General features: G+C 44.6%; 1 protein-coding gene across 3 annotated transcripts in view; it reads right to left on the bottom strand.

The window, feature by feature from the left end:
- Positions 1-6,506, bottom strand: part of FOXR2 (forkhead box R2) — a 135,022-nt gene extending 128,516 nt beyond the window's left edge. For 2 of the 3 annotated variants that reach the window (XM_055106434.2, XM_055106432.2), the window contains exon 1: positions 6,441-6,502. The gene's annotated coding sequence lies outside the window, so the exon portion shown is untranslated. Of the gene's footprint in view, positions 1-6,440 lie in introns of all 3 variants that reach the window. The other variant, XM_055106430.2, reaches the window with a different exon arrangement.
- Between the last annotated feature and the right edge of the window lie 15,759 nt (positions 6,507-22,265).

Below are 22,265 nucleotides of genomic sequence, written 5' to 3'. Positions count from 1 at the left end.
TAGTGCACTCTCAAGGTCTCTGTCCTCAAAAGAAACACCACGTGAAGGCAGGGGAAGAGGTGTGAGTAACCCTGGCCGCGGCATCCAATCCTTCTGGGGACCAGGCCGGATTACATTCCTCCCCCCACCCGCCCTTTTACCCAAGGGGGCTTACAGCAGTCAGTCAGCCCCAGGTCAGTCAGCTAGTAAGTGGGAGAGCTGCAGAGTAAAAAGATTTGTTGAGCACCTGCCTGTCCCAGAGGCATGCCACATATTATCTCTGCCAGGCCGGTGTGATTACTGCCCATTTAACAGGATGCTCCTCCGGCTAGCTCAGGGGAAGAGGTAATGTCTTCCCCAACCCTGTCTGAATCCATGCTTTCTTTGGCTCTGGTGGCAAGTTATCATCCAATGGTCTAAAATGGTTCTTTGCAAGTACGGGCCAAGAAGCTTAATTCAGTCAGAGAACCAGCAGTATAAGAGGAGAAAGACTGGGAGAATACCTCCAGCTGCCCTGTCAGAGAGATGACTGCTGGAATCCTGAAGGCCTCAGGCAGGAGGCTCTGCAGGGGACTGGGAAACAAGGGATTGGGTGACAGGTGACCTGCCCTAGCGCAAGAAGGAAGCGATCAATGGGCCAGGCTTATTCTCTTGTGGCCTGGGGGTTCAGTCTCCCTAACACACTACAGGAGTACTGCAAAGAGTTAAACTTCCTTTGATTAGATAAAGGCTGAAGAAGGGCGGGACTTCCGGTGGCTGTGAAATGAAAGACAGGGGTGAGGGAGAGGCAGGGAAAGGGGCTTCTGGAAGGTGGAGAGAAAAAGAAAACATTCACCGTGCCATTTACAAAAATTCTTTGAGCTTTGCGGGGCATCCAGATGAGACATCCAGGTGCAAGCCTCTTGCTGAGTAAATCTGAAACCTAAACTGGCCCCACCCCAGCGGAGGTTCCACAAAGCAAGTGGGAAAGCTGCAGTTTTAGGTGCAAGGATGACTCTGAAAAGCGATTGAGTTTCTGGGTCCTAGAACACTCCAGTTGTTAGGATAACTCAAGGATAGAGAGCCCCAAGCTGCCCAAAGCCTAGCAAACTTGGCAGCTGGCATTTACCGCGTGCCTAAATTGTTCCAGGCACTTTGATTGCTGTTTTCATGCATTGTCTCTAACTTTGCAGTAGTCCTGCAAGGGAGATGCCACCAGGCCAGGCCGAGTTTACAGAGGAGAAAACCCCAACTCAGATCTCACAAGCAAGTTGCCAGGATCAGCTGGCTGGTCACTGGCAGCCTTGCAGGTGGACCCAGGGCCTGCCAAGTCTGAAGCCCATGCTGCTATGCTACAGGGAAAGACTCCATCTCCAGGACAGCTGGGGCTGGGAAAGTCTTCTGTTTTCAAACTTGGACACATGGCAGGGTAGGAGTGACAGGGAACATGCCGGGGTCAGGTGAGGAGGTGTGGGAAAATAAAATTAATCTGCACTTTCAGGATTAGCTGTGGCAGTCTGTCCCTTTATTTGGAAGGGCTGGGGCCCTATTGCCAGGCATGTTTGAGGGATCATATGTGTGGAGTGAGCATTTCCTTCCAAGACAAGTGGACTTCCCCATCACAACACATTCCCCAGAAACTTAACTACCCAGCACCCTCCATCAGTCCTCAAAATCCTAGGTCCTGGCTTTCCCACGGTGGACCAAGCAAACAACAATGTTTCTGAGCCTGTGACATTGCTCCGATACTGTTGCCAATGCAGAAGGTACTGGCAGACCTCTTCCCTTGAGCAGAGCAACCGGGATAAGATGTTGACAGACAGCAAACAGCGGGCATCTGCCCATGAAAAAAAGACAGGTTCCAGGGCATCCTCCTTGGGCCCAGTGTTGCGGCCTTGGCCCCAGCAGGCAAGTGCAGAGCAGACAATGGCCATGACCAAAGGGAGATTTGGATTCGGCCTGGGCTCACGTTGGCTCCTGTGAGGTGGGTAGCGGGCAGGATCCCCCCGACTCTTTTCTTTGGCAGAAAGGTAGAATTCTGGTCTTCTGGAGGAAATTATTTTGGAGTCGTGGTGGAGGTGGAGAAGGGTGATTCTTACGAAGATGTACTGAGACCTGTACACAGATTCCTCCAGGGCTCGTGAGCCATGGAACAGTTAAATGTCAAAGAGCAGATGGAATTTCTTTGAAAATCCCTGTGAGGGCACTTTGTCAAAGGAGGGGCTCAGCTCAGCCAAGACTACATAGAAGAATAACTGGAGTAATCTGGGGCTCAGAGATTGGAGGAGAAGTGGGCTCTAGGCTTGCACTGCTCATCATGCAACAGGCTTGCAAAGCTCACAAGGGTGATTTGGAGGGGAAGGCAGAGTCTATACACAGATAGTAAAAATCAGGCCCAGTTCTTGACTGGTCGACTTCCGCCCCAGTTCCTGTGGCAAATGACACCAGTGTTGCCAATGTTATCTCCAGATGTGCAACACATGAGAAGTGGTTGAGATTCCTCCTGTAACTTGGACCACGGAGGCCTGTGTAGTCTCAATAATAATGTAGCCTATATTATTTTGCATGTTGTGATTATCCAATGATTCATCCATTCACTCTTTCAACGAGTGCTTATTAAGGTCTACTATGTGCCAGTCTAGTCAACTGGGATTCATAGGTGAACAAATCTCAAGCACCCTGGCCCCCGTGAATGGTACATACAAGAGCAAGGAAACAGAAAATAAAATCAAACCTTTTACATTACTAATTATATAGAAGGGTAGAAGGAGACAATCACTTTGGGTGGGGCAGGTGGTGGTGGTGGTGGTGGTAAGCTAACACACAGCAGGGTAGGGTGCATTCGGGTCGTTGAGAATGGGAGAAGAGAAAGGGAGTAGAGCATTCACTGCCATATGCAAGGGTACGCAGGTAGGCTTCATTGGAGGGGTGACATTGGAGGAAAGAAATGAAGAAGGTGAGAGGGTTTGCCTTGCGGATATATAAAGAAAGTACTGTCCGGGCAGAAGGTCCAGCTGGTGCAAACGCTCTAAGGCCAGGGAGTGACTACCACGTTTGAGAAATGGCAGAGAGGCCAGCGTGGTTGCTGTAGAGTGAGCCAAAAGGACGAGAGCAGGAGATGAGGTCAGAGAGATTAACAGAATCCCACATTATGTAGGGCCTGGGAGGCCGTTTTAAGGACCTTAGCTCTTGCTTGGGGTGAAATGTGGGGGGAAGAAGGAGGGAAGCAGTGAGGGGTGGAACAGAGGAGTCATGTGATCTGACACACGTTTGGAAGGGATCACTTTGATTACTTACTATGCCGAGAATAGAGTGAATTCAGGCGAGGGTAGTGGGAGCGTGGAAACCAGGTAGGAAGCTACTGCTGCAAGCCAGGCTAGAGATAATGGTGGTTTGGACCATCCTGGTGTCTGTAGACATGGTGAGAACTGCACAGGTTCTGGAAACATTTTGAGGTAGACCCAACAGAATTCCTGATGGTTTGAATGTGGCATGTCAGCAAGGACCAAGGCTGACTCCAGGGTTTTTTTTTTGCCTGAGCAACAACTAGACTGGGATTGGTATCAATTCCAGTCTACTGGGGAGTGCTGCAGTGAGAATAGGCTTTGTAGGTGGGGAGGGGTTCAAAAATTCAGTTTTGTACACATTGAGTTAAGCTGTCTCTCTGACATCCATGTGAGTCAAGTAGGCAGTTGTATATACAAGTCAGGAATTTGGCTGAAAGATCTATACCTACATATATGTGGATGGCGCTTAAAAGCCACGAGACTACATGAGCTCCGCTAGGGAGGGAGAGCACACAGAGGAGGGCAGAAGGTCACGAACAGAGCCCTGCAGCATAAAGGGATCAGAAAGAAGAGGAGACACCAGCTGAGGAGATGGGGAAATTGGCACCAGTGACGCATGGAGGAAAACCAAGAGTGACCTGGGAACTATGTGAATAAAAGTGTCTCAAGAGGTATCCAGCGGTCCACTCTGCTCAAACTGCTGATGTCAGGGGAAATAAGAAGAGGGGTGAGAATTAACCATTGCATTTAGCAGTGCGGAGGTTCCTGGTGACCTTAATAAGAGCAGCTTCTTTGGGGGACTGTGTGAAAAAGCCTGCTTGGGACAGCTTTAAGAGAGAATGGGAGGAGAGGAATCAATGAGTATGGACAAGTTTCACAAGGAGTTTTGCAGCAATGGGGAGCAGAGAAATCAGGCGGCATCTGGTGGGGAAAGAGGGAGTCAGGAAAAGGTTTACTTCAGGTGGAAGAAATACCATTGTGCTGAAGGCAAGCACCCGGTGGAGAGACATGAAATCAATAGCACAGGGGTGGCAGAGAGCATCCTTGGAGCGGCAGCTTTGAGTAGGCAGGAGGGCGCCGGGAACTTGTATCAAGGGGAGAGCTGGAGCATGCAGGAGGAGTTGCAAAATAGGGAGTTACTGGAGTGGGTAGATGTCAGCTAGGCATTCTGGCCCTCCTGAACTCTTCTAGCTGAGGTTAGGCACCTGCCTATTTGTTGATTCTGCATGTCTGTTGAGTATCTACTATGCATGAGGCACACTTGTGGGCACTTTACTAACATTTAACACTCCAAACAACCCGTTAGGTGGGTTGTGTCATAATACCATGCTACCTGTGAGAGGTCTGCCGCTCAAGGAGGTCAGCTGGACTGGCCAAGTTCACTTAGCAAACAATTGGAAGAGTAAAGCTTTGAGAGACAGCCTGCCTCTCCAGGTAGGCTTATAAAGCTCACATCTGCTGGCAAGTCAGAGTGTGGGATTACTCTTGCATCCTCTTACACTGGTAACAAGCCTGCCCACTGAACCACAGAAGCTTCTGATGACCACATGGAAGCCACAGTCTCTATGTCTGGGCACCTGCCTCAGTTTCCTGTGTGCCACTGCTACTTCAGTGTGCATGAGCTCGATTCTGAGTCTGAGGCTGAGTGGCAGGGCCTCGCTGTGACCTTGTCTTGCTTAAAACAGACCTCTCCTCTGAAGGCTGGCTCAGCTCCAAGTGGAACAGACACTCCAGAACTACAGAACTGCCCTTCCACTGACTTTTTAAACACCCTTACTACCCGAAGGCCTGCTTTCTCACCAAGTCAGAGAAGTAAGGGCCACTGAGCCCACTGAGCCTTGTGGACCATTATCATCTAGATTGATGGACACACACACACACACGCACACACACAAACACACACACACACACACACTCCACATGAATGTGCATGTGATCTGTTCTCATTAGACCCCTCTCTGTGTGTGTGTGTGTGTGTGTTTTTGTCTGTGTGTGTGTGTGTGTTTGTGTGTGTGTGTGTGAGAGAGAGAGAAAGAGAGAGAGAGAGACAGAGAGAGAGAGGGAGAGAGACCCTACTTCATTCTGTCCTCTTCCTGCTTTTGGCCAAACTTGCTAAGGAATGATCCTATCAAATGAGACCCCCAAAGAAATAAGCTTTATGGTGTGTGGAGCCCCTTCTGCAGGGTAAACCTGGGTCCAGATATGGCTTTTGCAGGGTTGGGTCTCAGGGTACAGGGTCCAGGCCCATCCTGGGAAAGGAATAAACATTTTGCTGTTCTGAGCCAGTGAGAATGAGGCCAGAGACCACGAGAAGAAAGGAACAGAGAAGAGAATGGCCACTGGGGCCATCCAAGTCTTAAATTGGGAGGGCAGATTATTTTATAAATGAGCTTCTCTAAGGCACACACACCTATCTTCTGCGCACTCCAATAGCCCTGATGACCCAGAAACAGCAATCAAGGACTTTGCGTACCCACCTCCCTCCAGATGGACATTTAGTATCTTTTGACTCTGTTTTCTCTTCATACACTGCTTTAGATAACATGCTTGAATGTGTCTCCCTCTTTTCAGAGACGAGCTCCACCAAGATGCTTCAGAGCCCTGCTGCAGTCACTTCCATAAAGGCTGCTGAACTGCTCTGAAGGCATCACTGGCCCACATGATGTGGGGAAGTGAAAAGCCCCACCACGGTTGGATTATCTGCACTTTGGAAATCCTGGTAAGTAGCCATTGATGTAAACCATGCATGTTGTGGGGAAGTATGCTGGTCCTGAAGCCAGAGTGTCTACTTGATCAGTAGCTTGGGGACCTGGTCGAAGTTATCTCCCTCGGGCCACCTTCCGTTTACATCTCCAAATACATGAATAATGACTCCTGCTTTATATACATGCTGCAGAAAATACATCAGCTGAACTTCACGAAGCTCCAAACTGTTGCTTCTCGAGCTCTCTGTTATAAAGGAGAAGCATTTAATTTTTTTTGTACATCAGTCACTCATGGATCAATACATTCCTGTAACACAAGGAAAGTGAACGAACGACTAGAAAGAAGAAAAATATAGCAAAGACATACAAAATACAAGCCCTGATTATTTCAACATCCAAATGACTCTCACTGCATGCTATAAAACTTCCTAAACATATATTCTTACGCTATAAAACTTCCTAAACTTATACTCTCAAATGCTGTACTTACCGCAGAGAGGTAACAAACTTTTGCGAAGCGGCAAGAGTCCATGGACTGCTTTCGTCAGTGATGCTCTGGCTCAGCAGCACCTGACCCATCACATTCATTGACTCGGTGGTTACTGTTGCAAGGGAGTTATTACAAAATATGGTTCTTATCATGAAGGAGCTTCAACAACAAGAAATTGCAACTAAAGAGTAGAAGAAATGCAAAAGGTTCAACTGCTGCCTGTCATGAGAGCTGTGAGCCCCTGAAGCAGCACAGGAGTTCAAAAAGCATATATCACAGTGTGCATGACTTCCGTTGGGCCTTGACGATCAAGAAAGGATGGAACTTATTTTGTAGTGTTTTGTATTCTGTGATTGCAGGAAAGGAGCTTGATCATTGCACACATTTCTGCAAGCCCTAGAAGAATAAGGTGGCTGGAAAATATTAAGCCTAATCCCAAGAATCAGAGTTTACCTGTGCTAACATTTATATGTACACCTTCAATGCATAGTCAGGAATATTATAATAATGATAATTATTATAATAACTATATATACATATATATACTTCTCTACACACCATATGTTTGCAAATATTTATACCAGTTTTCTGTACGCTGATGCAAACAATTACCTTGACTCAGAGCTCACACTACTGTGAGTTTGACTCAGAGCTCACACTGTTGACATCAACACGACGTTGATGAGATTCCCACAGTAGTTGTGTCTGGGAGTGCCCAAAGGGCGATACAAGTCACTAACAAGGGCAATCTGCACACTACAAGCAGCCCTCTGAGAGAGCCTCACTGTAGCCTCCACCATTGTGATGTTGACATTACCCCTGATCAGCTCACAAAGCTGCCAGGACCCAGGTGCCCGAGCTGAGCTGCATTCTGCGTGGAGGTACATGGAATGGCCCCGTCCTCACCCCGTATCCAATCATGGACTCTGAAGCAGCTCTGCCAAACCCACACTGTCCCTCTCAGGAAGGCAAGCTCCTCACCACCTTCCTTCCAATCAAGTTCATCTGCAAACAAATCACCGTGTACAACACAGGTTTGCAGGCAGTATGGCTGAAGATTCACACATATTACTTAAATTCACATAGGAAGCATGTCAAATTGGCCCCATTTTACAGGTTACAAAACCAAAGTTCAAGGAGGTTTCTGATAAGAGATGGAATCTCAGAAACACTGACCTGGTAGCTTCCAACATCACGTATATGCACAGTTTAGTTTCTCTCTCTCTCTCTCTCTCTCTCTCTCTGTTTCCTTCTCTGTGTCTTGTCCCCCACTACACACACAGACTACTGAAAGAATCTTGGAAGGGGGCAACATGGTCCCCAGCCCTGAGGAGCAGTTACAGTGAGTGGGCGGCACCCACAACCTCCCGTGAGTCTTGGGCACAGAAGAACTCAGTCCTTGACCCCAGCCCGAACAGCTCCAAAGTCCAGAGTCATGGCCCCTGCTTCTCAGCTCTTCCTTTTCACCGCTCCCTCTTCCTGCAGTGAGGCCTCCCTGCCCCCTGACATGGCTATCTTAGAATGTAGCTGCAGGAGGAAAGCAGATGTATCTGTTGTTCTGCTCAACCAGTGGTCTCAGGAATCCCAGCTCAAGAGAAGACAAAACGCTCATGTGCAAGGCGGATGAAGGAACACAAACAACCTACATACCATAACAGGGAATAGAAGATTAGCATGCAAGGCGGTGGCCACATATCTGGGAGCAAGGAGAGAAATGAGGAGGGAGGCCAAGGGAATCCTGCCCTGTGATCCAGTGCTGCCCTCACACAAAGTTTTCCTCAGGACTCACAACGAGTCTCCCAGCAACCCCTTCCTCCTTCCAGCTCTGGAAAATAAGACTGCTTGCCCTAGCAAACCTCAGTCCATGGCATGCCAAGCTTTCATATGAGGCTTGGAACCTGTAATTCACAAATACGTAGACTGAAAACTCCTGAAGAATGTCAACACCAGACTCTGGCCATCCACAGGACTCAACCCAGGACTCTGCTGAAGCAGAGGAGAAATGGCCTCTCCCTCTCATCATCATGTGGTTAACAACCCCAAAGCCCTCTGCCCTTTCTCAGTAGACTCCGACAGGGCAGGGTACAGAATTTTGGAGGTTGGGAGGAGGACGCCCACATGGACCTTGTGGTCCAAGGGCCAGGAAAACCATAGTGCCCAGCATTCCCCAGACAGGCTCCTAATCAGAACACTTGTGTCTCTCCAGTCCTGGCAAGCAATGTGTGGATGTGTGATGAGGTTGTGTGAGACTAAGTCTAGGAGGTAGATTTTGAAAAGTGCCTCTGAATGATCAGTGTCAAGAAAATTGTCAGAAGTGGGCATGCCAGGAGAGTGGAAGGTGCTGGGCTTAGAGCAGGACCCAATTAGACCTTTATGCTAGGGTTTCCCTCACAGCAGCCCCACCGTCTGTTCCCATCAGCATTCGTGTTTTCACATGTATGCTGAAAATAGTCCCATGAGTGCAAGTGGCAGCAAAGTGGAGATGGGCAAGCAAGGGGGGAACTAGAGAAATGCACTGTATTTACCCTGCAAAGAACCTGTGGGCAGCAGTAGCCTTCCCCTTCTTCCGTACCCTACTGCGTACTGCACCCTACTGTTGCAGTAAGGAATCACCACCCACAAGCCATGTTCATGGCCTTTGGACACCACCAGTGGGAGCAGTCTCAGGGGCTGCCATGTCCCTGACCTAAATCAGAGAAGCAAGTTTGGACTGGTTGTGGCATGCTGCTTCTCCATATCAGCCCCTTATTCCCACCCCAGCCCTGGCGGACTATAGAGGGTGCTCAACTCGAAATGAGGATAGGGATAGAAAATGAGTATCTTTTCCTTTCCCATGTCATCAAGAGTGTGGACCTTGCTGCCAGGGAGATCTGTGCACAGTGAGCATAAGTAAGCCTTGAGCATATCAGACACTGTGGTGCTTGAGAAGGGAGGACCTGGCCCATTCATCCTGCGAGTGGTGGATTCAACCAGCAGGCCAGCACATAATGGTACTAATCCCCGGGCTGTGGAAGCACCATAGATTGCACTGAGGCAATTGTTCTTCATTCTTTGAAAAACTCTCCTTCTGTGACCAAAACAGGCACAGGACCATGCGGTGTGTGCCCGCGCACGCACACACTCTTTTTTCTTCTCTCTCTCTCTCTCTCTCACCCTGCACACCGTGCTTTGTGATCATCCATTTTCTCAGGCCTCATTGGGTTGGAGCTGCCTTTACTAGTTATGCCCTGAGAAACACGGATGGGATTTGGAATCAGAAGATATGGCTTCCTCCCTATCTCTTGGCTGTGTGATGCCTGCCAACAGCATGGCTAGGAAGATTAAATGAGGTACAGTGTGTGCAACTGCTTTGTAAAGCGCAAGGGGTGGCTAAGCAAATATGATACTTATCACTGCCAAATACAACAATAGATAAGCAAGTTCAATGGAGTTGGTCACGTTCCTACCAAGATAGGAAAAGATTGTCTATCCTGTCTGGTTTCTCTGGAAAATACAGCAAAGTCTGTGGCCAGCAAGTCGGTCCATGGTTCTATCCATTCACCATTATTTTGCTACAATGTAAGCTTCACGGGATCAGAATTCTGCTTGTTAGCACACTTTCTTCACTGATGTGCCCCTAAAGCCTAGGACAGTACCTTGTGCATATCAAACAGTCAAAATATGAAGTGTGTGGGTGAATGAATCTTTTTGATCATCTACTGGAAAGGACGTCAAGGGTAATGACTGTAAATATTTTCAAGTGGGCGAGGTACTCACACAAAAATATCAGCTGACAGCAGAATATTACATCACTCATCTTTAAGCGAAGGATACCAAGTTATTTTTAATGACAAAAACCACTGAAGCTCAGGGATGGTGCGTAAAATGATCCTAAAGCCAGGGCTACATTCTGTGGTAGCACAGCTGGAAAACGCTGTGCTAGGTTGCTCTGGAGGTGATACAGAACCCTCCCCTGATCCTGGGGGCAGATTCCAGAATGGAGCAAGAATGTGAATCTTATCCATAGCTTATATATATATTGAGCACCTATTTTGTCCTGGGTATATAGTCATATCATTCATCTCAGCCTCACCACAACCCTAAGCGACAGGAATCATAGTCCTCCTTTTTCCAGATGAGTAAACTGGGAATCAGAGAAGTTAGGTAGCTTACACATTGCCATGTGAGACTCCTATTAAGCGGCAGAAGTAGGATCTGAAACTGGTCTCTCCAAGTCCAAAATATACACTTTGCTTTTAAACATTAGATGGCATTGCCTTCCATTATCTGCGGGCTGGTCCAAAATGCTAATATGAGATACGTCCGGTTTTAGGTGAAGTTCTAAACCACTAGAGGGATATGGACACCATAAATTGAAAGGGAGCCACATGGATACAAACTATCTTGCTAACAGGAGCTCAAAATTTAATACAGCATACGGTATAGGTTGTTGTGGAAATACAAAGAAACTTGTTTGCTTTCCATAAATAATCCTACTTTCTGAGTACACAATCCAATGGTTACTACAGGTGAGCAGGGGTGACCAGTTACATTTCTCCAATGAATTAAACATTCTTCAGCCTCTTCCAGTCTGGCTACTCTCTTTCAAGCAATCATTGAGTCAATTCTAAGATCTATGGACACCTCCATCTCCCTTTATAAAATCATGTCTGGGGATTGGAGGAAGGGGTGTGACATAAGCGATAGTAGAGAGGCTTTGCAGCGGCGGTCGGGGGGAGGTCCCCAGTTTGAGTGCTATGCTCTGGATTCTGCTGATACGTGTATACAACCTGTGTGTTCCTTTCTTACTGAACTTTTTTTTTCCTCTTTCAAATATTGTGGATCCATATGAGATTTGGTTGCAACTCAGAGTTGAGACTTCAATGTGGGTGCTCAGTGCACATTTGCTGTGGCAATGGTCTCTGATCATTTTTCATCAGACATTGTACTGGATTGAATGATGCCCCCCCCAAAAATACATGTCCACCCTGAACCTCACAAGGTGACCTTATTTGGAGACAGTGTCTTCACAGATGTAATTCATTAAGAGGAAGGCATACCCGATTGGGGTGGACCCGCAATCCAATATGACTGATGCCCTCATAAAAAAGAGTAGAGAATACACGGAGACACAGACACACGAGGAGGAGAACACCGTGTGAACATGAAGGCAGAGATTGGAGTGAGGTGTCTACAAGCCAAGGAACACGAAGATTGCCATAAGCACCAGAAGCTGGAAGAGACAAGGAAGGATCCTCCCCTGGAGGATTCAGAGGTAGCATGGTCCTGCCAATACCTTGCTTTCAGATTTCTAGCCCCCAGAACTGTGAGAGAATACATTTCTGTTGTATTCAGTAATGGAGTTTGTGGTAATTTGTCACAGCAGCACCGAAAAACAAATACACCAACAGTAATAAAAGATGTTGAGCCCACACCTGCAATATATGTATCTTTGTAAATTTACAAATTATATACTGGAAACGCTGTATAAATATGGAATTCTCAGTATAAAACACACACACCAAAATTAGACTTTTAAAAGAAAGTAGTAAAAATGAATATGCATAGACTTGCTAATGTTTCCTTCCCATGCCTCAATGGCTCTTCTTGCCATCTCTGCATGTGCACACCTCATTTTGTAGAACAAGGCGCTCCAAGATCTCCTCACCCTGATTAGGGTGGCCATGGAGTGCTTGCCAGAAAACATTCAGCTGCCTTCTGGACCCTTCCATCAGGCTGGTGAGACATTCTCAATCTCTTCTAAAGCAAATGGGAGCTGAGGAAAGTTCAGGAGTGCAGACGTGGGTCCAGTCTCTCCAAATCCACTCTGATTGACGTGTCTTCGCACAGACTGCAACAAATCTTTCCTCTTATAACAGTCAGAACGGCCCCAGTGTGGACAGCACATGGCCCCCTCTATATCTGGCTTTCTCATCCATCTAATGCCTCCACCTGTAGGATTTTTCACAAGATTGTTTCAGGTCACATATAGCTAAATAATTTCAATCTCTGTCTCTGTCTCTGTCTCTGCCTCCTTCTCTCTCTCCATGTATTCCACCCTCTTTCTGTCTCACTTCCGGGGAGGGGGGAAGCATTGTGTTTTACCTCTTTTGTCTAATTGCCAGAGACTTAATTCTCCCGTATAATGTTACCCTTTTCCTCACGGGGATATCCTCTGGGGCCATCAGGGCTGTTGCAAGGCAAAACATTTATGGTAGAAGAATCAATAATACTCACATTTATTATTTCAGTATAGCATCCCCATTATACAGCTTTGCTTCTGGAAAGTACCCAATCCTGAAAGCAGCAGAGGGTGAAATCCTCACCCCCACCACCCCTGACCTCTGTCACCTGTACTGATATAACTTAGATGAGAAGCATCAAGGTGGGACTGCTCCTCTCTTGAATATAAAGCAAAAGGAGAGGCAGGGGGTGGGGGTGATCCTCACAGGTGAAGGTGATAGCTGATACCCTAGGCTCAAAATTCTACTGCTATTCCCTGGGGGACCTAGTAAGATCTGAATGGAGTGTTTCAAAGGGGCCTCTATTTCAAAGGGGGCCTCACCCCTCTATAAAGGGGCTGAGGGTTAGGCAGGCCTTTTTCTCCCAGAAGTGGGCAAAGGGACAACCCATCTAAGAACCTTTACCCTTGGGTAGGGGAGAACAACCTTTCCAAGGGATCCTGCCAGATCGACCACTCTCCTGGTGCACTAGTGGTAAGGAGAGAAAGTAACCCACTGCTCGAGTTCCCTAGACCGGTGTGTATGTTTTGGGGTCAAATATTGTTGGGGAGAGATGGCCTCTAATTGCCATGAACAGAATGTGGAGCATGTACCCCTTCCACAGTGACAATTAAAGTCTTTCTTTGTTTCTATTTACTTGCCCGTTTTTTCATTATAAAAATTTTATTCATGAAACATATTAAATTTTGAAAATGGAAAAAAGAAGAAGAGAGTCACCCAAAAGCTGCCCAGGCTCAACCCTGTGGCTCAAGGATCAAGAGAACCATGACTGCCTTTATCTTCCAGCCAGATTTGTGAACCGGGACCCGTTTGTTTCCCCAGTCCTGGCAAGAAGTGAGCAGGTTATATTTTCTTGAAAAAAGAAATGGCCCAGAAACAATGAGGGGAAAGTGGAATCTATCAAAAGACTCTAAGAGACACTGAAAATTACATGCAATGTGTGGAACTTTTCGGATCTTAATGGGGTCACATGAACTGGAAAAAATCTTTCATGAGACAATTGGGAAAATGGAAAAGGTACTGGAGAGTAGATGATGTTCGGTCAGTCTTAGTCTTTTCTAGGGTATGATATTGTATCCTGCTTATGTTAAAACAGGCCCTTACCTATTAAAGTCTATTTCTGGATGAAAAGATTTGATGTCTATACTTGGCTTCTCTGTACTCGGAAAAGAAAAATTAAAAGTATGATGGAGGATAGATGAAACAAGGATTGAAGAAAGTTAATGATTGTTGAAGTTGATGGCTCTTGAAACTAATGGGTACATGGAGTGCATTCTAACATGCTTTCTGCTTTTATGTGTTTGAAGTTTTCATAATAAAAAGTTAAAAATGACTTGCTTGCATTAGTGAGGGTAATGTGGGGGCAAGAGATTAGGAAGAAGAAAGAGTCATGTTCATGGAAACAATAGCAAGAGAAATATGAAAAATACCTGTGAACTACATATTCATAGACCTCATGCCAATTGTAGATTCTGACAGAAAGAAGCCACCCTTGAACAAATGGTTCAGAAAATGGCTCTGCAACATGAAACAGTGTTTATTTTCCCAGAGAAAGAACATGGATGGAAGGCGTTGTCTTTTGGATTTCTTAATCAATCATAATTTACTTTTAAAAGGCACCGCTTTGCTGTTGTTGTTGAAGAACGAATGTACAAATTATTTATAAAATAACATGGACCCTTGGTAAGAATGTTGAAGGCGTCCTGCTTGAGATTTTCTTACCTATAGGAAACCAGGTGACAGAAGGTATGAACTGTCTCATATGTGAGCTTGGTAGAGAAAGTAATTGAGATCCAGAGAGACTTAGGAGTCAGAAGCATGGGCTCATGTCTTTACCAAAGTCAGCGCCATTTTCAAGACAATAGCAATATAACAAAGGAATCTTGCACTATTTAGAAACTTCTGTTTAGGGGATCCTCTGTCTCTGGGGATCCATTACACCGGGGCAGGAGGTGGCAATCTTACCAGAGTGCCCCACCAAATATCACACCCCTGTTCACTGCTGCACTAATGGTAAGGTACAGAGTGCTAAGTGAGAAAAGTTCAGAAAAGTGTGTGATTTTGTGTGTGTTTGGGGGGGGGCATGCAGTAGTGTTTGTGCAAGTGTGTGTGAGTGTGTGTGTGTGTGTAAAGGCAAATCTTGTGGAGACAGGATGGCCTCTTACTGGAAAGGGGAGATGAGAAGTTGTCCCATTATACATTAACTACATTTTAAAACCAAATGTAGAGGAAAGTGATCTGAAAGAGGTTTTATCCTTACTTTTTAATTGTTTTTGTCTTTTATAAAACACACCACATTAGCACATTATAATGATTTTTGGAAACAAAGAAACACAAAAGTCACCTATTATCTCACCATCACAAATTCCCACCGTACGCATTGCAACATATGCAATTCCCCTCTTCTATGTATATTTTAGGTGGCTAAGATAATACCATAAATAGGTTTTATGTCTTGTATATCTTTTTACTTGACTTCATCTTGATTTGTGAACGTAGGCATGTGAGTCCTCATGAAGATATAAAAATTCAATCACATTTGCCCACACATTGAACAAATTGCAGTTTTCATAATGATACAATTAGATGTAATCAGAGCTGGCCCTGAAAATCGAGAGCATTTGATCTCCACAGGCCTGATTGGCTCTAACGGCAGATGGAAGGAGCCTCAAGTCTCTCAATCACTGTCAAACTGTGAGGTGGGGCCTGACAGGAGCAGTGGAGGAAAAGGTGGTTTAAGGTCGTCACCCAACACAGGAGTCATTTGCCCTTTCTACCATGCAGCTCACACAAAGTGGATCAACCACTGCTCCTGGGCACACAAACTGGTTTCTAAAAAAACAGAGCTGCAGTAGGGCAAATCCCAGTGGAGAATCAGGAAAGCAACTGAGAGCTGAAGAGAATCTACCCTGGTGTCCAGAACGCCTTCCACCCCTAAAAGAGGGCCGGCAGAGGAAAGAAACCTGGAGAGCACACACAAATGAGGATGGTATTCACAATAACTTACAAAGGGTATGGTAATATCAATCAGTACATAAATCAGCATATCAATGAAATATTGAAACGGGTTCTTTATATCCCCTCAATAAGTGATTTCTGACAAAACTATGTAACACAGGATTAAATTTGTAGCTTAACAGCTGATTTCTCTTAAAATGCTTATACATTGCTTGATAGAATTTCCAAACTCCGTTTTTTTGTTGTTTTTGTTTGTTTGTTTGTTATTGTTTTTGTTTTTGTTATTTGAGAACGAGTCTCGATCTGTCACCCAGGCTGGAATGCAGTGGCGCAGACCCGGCTCATGGCAACCTCTGCCTCCTGAGTTCAAGCGATTCTCCTGCCTCAGCCTCCCAAGTAGCTGGGATTACAGGCATGTGCCACCACACCCGGCTAAGTTTTTGTAGTTTTGTAGTAGAGACAGGGTTTCACCATGTTGGCCAGGCTGGTCTCGAACTCCTGACCTCAGGTGATCCACCTGCTCGGCCTCCCAAAGTGCTAGGATTACAGGCGTGAGTCACCACGCCCGGCCAGAACTTCCAAACTCTTTTGCAGCTGCAGTGATATAAGGAGCTGACTGGGTCCAGGGATTCTTCACACTTTCATTATTTCAATTTCTAGCTTTTCAGAATGTTGCTTCTTTCTGCAGGTTACTTGAAGTAAGATGGTAAACACAGTTTATTGAGAAAAGACTTTCGAATATTTGCTTTATATCCTTTATGGCACCAGCCAGAGATAATTGAACATGATGACTTGTCACCAAAGTAAAACATTTGCAAAATTATCTGAATCGTTGGCTAAAATTTCAGACTTTCTTCCTAGCATTCCATGGTCAACGCCTTTCAAATTCGAATACATGTCCATCTGAGTGTTTTTGCATTAACCTCATTCTCTCAACCCATTCTTATGGCTACACACAGCATGTACGCGTAAGGTTTGGTACATGATTTCAGATGAGATTTCTCCCAAATTTCACATTTTAGATAAATTTCATTAGGCTTTCCACTGAAATAGTTGAAGTTGACTCTCCCGACATGAGCACTGAGATTCCTGTGTCCTGGAAACCTCTCTGAGGGACATGCAAAGACACAGGTTTCACAGATGGGTGTAGAAATTTGGGGTGGGAGGAGGGACAGGCTTCTTACAGGTGGCCCCCAATACAGGGGCTGAAAGTAACCCTGTTTTTAGTGTGAAATGGACACCGCACAGATTATCCACTTTCCATGTTTCCATAGTTGTTGTTGTTGTTGTTTTCTCTTTCTTTTTCTTTTTCTTTTGAGATAGAATCTCGTACCGTCGCCGGAGCTGGAATGCAATGGCCTGATCTCGGCTCACTGCAACCTCCACCTGCCGGATTCACGCGATTCTCCTGCCTCAGCCTCCTGAGTAGCTGGGATTACAGGGCCCCGCCACCACGCCCGGATAATTTTTTGTATTTTTGGTAGAGATGAGGTTTCACTATGTTGGCCAGGCTGGTCTCGAACTCCTGACCTCGTGATTCGCCCGCCTCGGCCTCCCAAAGTGCTGGGATTACAGGTGTGAGCCACCGTGCCCGGCCTCCATGGTTGCTTTTATCCCCTCACTGCTGATATTGGCAACTATGATTTGGGGCCCCCAATAATGGATTATACATGGTGACATTCTGATGTGAATTTAGTGCGCAACTTAAGCATGTTGTATTCCTGAGCATTAGCACTCTGTCTGTGGATCGACAGTTGTGACCTGAATTGCGATAGTGCTGGTTTAACTTTTAACGTTGTGAATTCAGTGAATTCACTGTACATTGTGAGTACAGATCTAAGAATTCACATCATGAAAACGAGAATGATGACAATACCACTGCCAGCATGACCAAAACAAAAACAAAAACAAAAACAAAAAAAAAGACAGACAAATTATTGTGTTATTTTAGTGACGGATGGAAGAACACATAAGACTGGATTAGGGAGGTAAATGACAAAACCAGAAAACACTACGCAAAATGCAGAAATAACCTGGGGTCAGGTATGGTGGAGAAGGGGATGTGAAAGCAACCAAAGACTCCCAAAAAAGTCACCAATGTCCCATTGAAAACGGAGCCTGCTGAATTATTGTGGGCATACCACACTGACCCCACACACATTGTGCTTCCATTTCCTTGATTGCTCTATGAAGCTGAGTGAAGTTACATTCAGAGTTTGCAACAAACATGTTCTGTACATGAATAAGAGAAAGTTTGATCACAGATGTGCTGGGACCTTAGAATGCGTGTAGAGCTTATTCTGTCAGATCTTACCAACTATCATGCTTTCTAGAGTGTATCAAGTGATGTGTCCATCCAATGGCAATGAGCAAAACATCTCCCCCAAGCTCTTATGTAATTCGATTTGGAAAATGCAGTTGCAAATAGTCTTCTTGATTCCTGTGAAGATTTTAATGAAACCGCAGACACATAGAGCAAAAGATTGCTGATACCTTCCCAAATACAAACTCAGCTTTGCTCATCGATCTGCATAGTGGAAAGACAGAGCAAATGTACAATTTGGCAGAATCCATCCAGCCTACAAACTTCCTATCAAAGAAAATGAAAAGCTCTTACCTGTTAAATGTGCTGCACACCATGTACTCAACACTGATGAGAAGAAAAGTGTGATTTGCTTACCTGTGATTTTGAGACCTATATAGTGAAGGTTTGTTGCCACTTTTTAGTTTCCTCAAACATGCAGAAGTAGGTAATGAGGTTTGACAGAGACATGAGACTATAAGATGTCTGTCATTGCTGCCAACCATGGAAAAGATGTTAAGATGTCCAGCTGCCCATAAAATCATATTTTCAAAGTGTGAGACACGAAGAATATCTTTCTCTTATTTGGAAATATGCTGAAGATAGGAATAAAGAAAAGGATTACAGTAAAATGGAGACGAGAGATACAGTAAAGCAGAAATGTATATGCCATTTCTCCAAAACTGTGCGAAGGTCCTTGAAGAGGCCATAAAGAGCTTAAGAACCTATCAACTGACTGCCCCTGAATTGTTCCATGTTATGTGCAGGTTGCAATGAAAACTGACATGGCAAAAAAAAAAAAAAAGACACTTTTTTTTTTGGCAAAAAGACTGCTTGAGAAATCAAGAGAAAAAAAGGTCACTAGCAAAAGGCTTCCACATCAAACAGGACTTTCTCAACTTCTTTGCTAATAATTTAACTTATAGGAAATCCAACTTCAACAATGCAAGTTCAAATTACCCTTGATCTTTAAAAACCTTTTTCCCGAGAAAGAGCGATGTAACATACAATGACATCCAGTGTGCTTCAGAGTGTTTAAGAATTATGGACACTTTAGCCATGAACAGTCTATAGGAGGAATCATTGATACAAAGGACCCGATTGACTGACAAAGCAAGCCTTATGTATAGAAAGGAAATGCACATTTCTGGAAACCTGGAAATCAATTTCTACAATCTAAAACCTACTGTAGGTAGAAGTAAAATCCATGCTCAAACGCTTTTGTTGAGAGGATATTTAGTTCAATGTCATTACATTGGACTGATGCCAGGAGGCAATCTAATGTGGCCTTGGGAAGAGGAGAACTGGATATGTCTAAGTAAATTATAAGTCTGGTTGAGTGCTGATTAGCCACTGCTCAAAAGAAAAGAAAAAAGGAAGTTCTAACATGGCGGGCAGTTCAGAGAAGAGTTATGACAGAAAAAATAAAAATATCTTACTATGTTGGTGACAGAATGAAACCAGCCAGTGGGTTTTTTTTTAATGTAGGTAAATATCTGTGTGGTTATTACTGCTGTTTCTGCATATGCCTTTTAAAAAGTCTTCTGGTTGTGTATGATAAAAAGTAATGATATAGCCAACAAAATTTTAAAATCCAGTAAGAATTTTTCTAAAAACAGTTACCATAAATTGCCGTGTCAAAAGACAGAAAGGAACATTATGCTATACCGTTATATTTTTCACATCTATTGTGTAAATAGTCCATTTATTTACTACTATTTGCCACTGTAAACTAGTCCCGTTGTCACCTTGTTTAAACAATGGCATTTATGAAACCAAAGAAAGAAATACAGAATGATATGTAATTGTAAGTGAACTCTTATTTTTCTTATTTTATGTTAAAGGAATAATGCATACCTGTACTACTAATTATGACACAATGCTTTCTTGTCTCCAATGGATATATCCAAGGTTGATGTTCCCAAATTTTGGTCACCCCAACCTTCATTTTGTGATTTGTAAGATTTCTAGAAGGTTGCCCTCTCACTTCAGTAGACAGGTATCACAGGCGAGACTGAATTTTAATGGCAAAGACACAGCCATCATTTTATTTCTTTATGAAGTTCCATTAATATTTCATGGCCCAAGTGATTTTTCATTATACAGAAGATATTCCTCAAAATTCTGATATTTTCTGAGCATTTTTTCATTTGCTCTTTGAACACTGGGATAAAGTATTTTTGAATTTTCTGATTTCACATGCATGACGGCATGGGACTGATATATGCTGATCGTTTAATTTCTTCATCATCAATGACAGGACATTTTACTTATTTGAAGCACGAGCATAACAGAACACAATTGTCGGTCTTTGGAATGTCTGTGTTTAGCAATTTCAACTTTTAGATCTGACATTTGAGGGCCATTTGCATCCAACATTGAAATCACTTGCAAACACAGTACACTCTAGTTGGAGAGAGGGATGTTGTGTCTGAGTGTGGAGGTTCAATCCTGACTCTACTATCTATTAGCTGTATGACATTATTTCACCTCATCTGTAAGATGAGGATGGTAATAGTAAGCACCTCTTCCAACTATTTTTTCACTTAGTCAACAGACCATTCTGAAGGTTCGCTATGCTTCTAATAGGAACCAAGGATATTGCAATAAGCAAAAAAGAAAAACTGCCTTCCCTTGGGCCACTTTGATCCTATTGGAGGAGACATCACATGCACATATATTATAAAGTGGGAAATAAAGTCAAATAAAATGAATAAAGGGAAATAAAATGCCCTTTATTCCCTGAGATGGTGGGTTGGGGAAGGCCTCTCTGGGTGATATTTAAGCAGGAACCTGAATGAAGGCAAGGCAAGTCATAGGGAAAGACAGTTCCAGGTAGAGGAATGTGTGAAAAGATCCTGAGAGGAAACTAAGCTAATGCTTTGAGAGGGAGCAAAGAGCTTACATATATTTCGCCTTCACTATGTGTCAGGCTCTGCCCTATGCACTTGCTATTTCTGTAGCTATTGAATTCTGTCCACATCTCTCAAAGATAGGTGGTACTAGTATAATCAGCCTGGTTTTTACCAATGAAGGATTCAAGAAACATTGGGGAAGCTCTGCGGGACATTGGTCTGGGCAAAGTAATAATTCTTGAGTAATAACCCACAAGCGCAGGCAACCAACGCAAAAATGAACAAATGCGATCGCATCTAGTTAAATAGCTTCTGCACAGCAAAGGATACGATCAACAAAGTGAAGCGACAGCCCACAGAATGGGAGAAAACATTTGCAAACTGTCCATCTGACAAAGGATGAATAACCAGAATATCTAAGGAGCTCAAATGACTCAATACAAAAAAGTCTAATAATCTGATTAAAATATGGGCAAAAGATCTGAATAGACATTTCTCAAAAGAAGACATGCAAATGGCAAACAAGTATGTGAAAAGGTGCTCAACGTCACTGACCATCAGAGAAATGCAAATCAAAACTACAATGAGACATCGTCTCATCCCAGTTAAAATGGCTTTTATTCAAAAGGCAGGCAATAAGGAACGCTTGCGAGGGTGTGGAGAAAAGGGAACCCTCGAGCACTGGAGGGTGTGGAGAAAAGGTAACCCTCGAGCACTGTTGGTGGGAATGTGAATTAATACAGCCACCATGGAGAACAGTTTGGAGGTTCCTTGAACAACTAAAATTAGAACTATCATATGATCCAGCAATCCCACTGCTAGGTATATACCCAAAAGAAAGGAAATCACTATATTGAAGAGAGATCTGCACTCCCATCTTTATTGCAGCTCTATTCACAATAGCCAAGATTGGGAAGCAACCTAAGTGTCCATCAACAGACAAATGGATAAAGAAAATGTGGTACATATGCACAGTGGAGTACTATTCTGCCGGAAAAAGAATGAGATCCTCTCACTTGCAACAACATGGATGGAACTGCAGGACATTATGTTAAGTGAAGTAGAATGATGGTAACCAGATGCTGGGAAAGGCGGGGGCTAGGGGAAGTGGACATGGTTAATGAGTACAAAAATATAGTTAGGTAGAAAGAATAAGATCTGGTATTTCGGGCTGACTTATTTATTTATTTTTTTTGAGACAGAGTCTCACTCCGTCACCCAGGCTGCAGTGCAGTGTCACGATCTCGCCCCTCACTGCAACTTCCGCCTCCCGCGTTCAAGCGATTCTCATGCCTCAGCCTCCCGAGTAGCTGGAAATTACAGGCCTGCGCCACCACACCAGGCTAATTTTTGTATTTTTAGTAGAGACGGGGTTTCGCCATGATGGCCAGGCTGGTCTCGAGCTCCTGGCCTCAAGTGATCCATCCGCCTTGGCCGCCCAAAGTGCTGGGCTTACAGGCGTGAGCCACCGCGCCTGGCCCAGATCTGG

Source organism: Pan paniscus, chromosome X, assembly GCF_029289425.2.
Source record: "Pan paniscus chromosome X, NHGRI_mPanPan1-v2.0_pri, whole genome shotgun sequence".
NCBI classification, from domain to species: domain Eukaryota; kingdom Metazoa; phylum Chordata; class Mammalia; order Primates; family Hominidae; genus Pan; species Pan paniscus.
This window is presented reverse-complemented; position numbering and strand designations above follow the sequence as displayed.